The sequence below is a fragment of the Phascolarctos cinereus genome, unplaced genomic scaffold (genome assembly GCF_003287225.1).
Source record: "Phascolarctos cinereus isolate Bilbo 61053 unplaced genomic scaffold, phaCin_HiC Scaffold_9;HRSCAF=440, whole genome shotgun sequence".
NCBI lineage: Eukaryota > Metazoa > Chordata > Mammalia > Diprotodontia > Phascolarctidae > Phascolarctos > Phascolarctos cinereus.
The window spans coordinates 217,292,161-217,293,600 of NW_027556402.1; the positions used below are offsets into that span (position 1 = coordinate 217,292,161).

General features: G+C 38.3%; 1 pseudogene; it reads left to right on the forward strand.

Moving 5' to 3' along the window:
* The first annotated feature begins 215 nt into the window (after positions 1 to 215).
* LOC110218973 (ubiquitin-ribosomal protein eS31 fusion protein pseudogene) lies at positions 216 to 730 on the forward strand (annotated as a pseudogene).
* The last annotated feature ends 710 nt before the right edge of the window (positions 731 to 1,440 follow it).

The window sequence follows — 1,440 nt, forward strand, 5'->3', positions numbered from 1 at the left end:
TAGCAAATAGTATGCTTTGATCTGCATTCAAACTCCATAGTTCTTTCTTTGGATGTGGATAGCATTTCCCATGATGAGGCCTTTGGAAATGTCTTAGATCCTTGTATTGCTGGGAAGGATTAAGTTTATCAATATTAGTCATTGCACAACGTGGCTGTTATTGTGTACAACGTTCTCTTGGTTGTCTTTCAGATCTGCCATCCACTGGGGTGGACCCAGTGTCACGATGCAGATTTTTGTGAGGACTTTGATGGGGAAGACCATCACACTTGAGGTCGAACCCTCTGATACTATTGAAAATGTCAAGGCCAAGATACAAGATCAGGAAGGTATTCCCTCTGATCAACAAAGATTGATTTTTGCGGGCAAGCAACTGGAAGATGGTCGAACTTTGTCTGACTACAACATTCAGAAGGAGTCTACCCTTCATCTTGTTCTGAGCTTCATGGTGGTGCCAAGGAGAGAAAGAAGAAGTCTTATACCACTCCCCAAAAGAACAAGCATAAGACAAAGAAAGTTAAGCTTGCAGTTCTGAAGTACTATAAGGTTGATGAGAATGGCAAGATTAGCTGCCTTCGACGAGAGTGCCCTTCTAATGAATGTGGTGCTGGGGTCTTTATGGCTAGCCATTTTGACAGACATTATTGCGGCAAGTGTTGTCTAACCTACTGCTTCAACAAGCCAGAAGACAAGTAAATGTATATGTGTTAATAAAAAACAATCAACTATAAAAAAACCCAACAACAATGTTCTCTTGATTCTGCTCATTTCACTCAGCATCAGACCATAAAAGTCTTTCCAGGTTTTTCTGAAGTCAGCCTGTTCATCATTTCTTATAGTACAATAGTATTCCATTACATTCATATACGACAACTTGTTCAGCCATTCCCCAATTGATGGGCATCCTCTCTATTTCTAATTCTTTGCCACCACAAAAAGAACTGCTATAAATATTTTTGTACGTGTGGGTCCTTTTCCCATTTTTTTGATCTCTTTGGGATATAGCCCTAGAAGTGCTATTGCTGGGTCAAAGGGTATGCACATTTTTATCACCCTTTGGGCATAGTTCCAAATTGCTCTCCAGAATGGTTGGATCATTTCACAACTCCACCAACAATGCATTAGTGTTCCAGTTTTCCCACATCTTCTCAACATTTATCATTTTCTTGTTTTGTCATCTTGGCCACTCTGATAGGTGTGATGTGGTCCCTCAGAGTTGTTTTGTCCATCTCTTTTTCCAAGATAGAGTTATTTATGTAATCTATTTCCTCTTCTGTTAATCTTGGCAACTTACATTTTTGTAATTATTCATCCATTTCACTTAGATTGTCAGTTTTACTAGTCTATAATTGGGCAAAATGACTTCTAATAATTGCTTTAATTTCATTTTTGTTGGTAGTGCATTCACCTTTTAGTTTTTGATACTAGTAATTTGTTTTT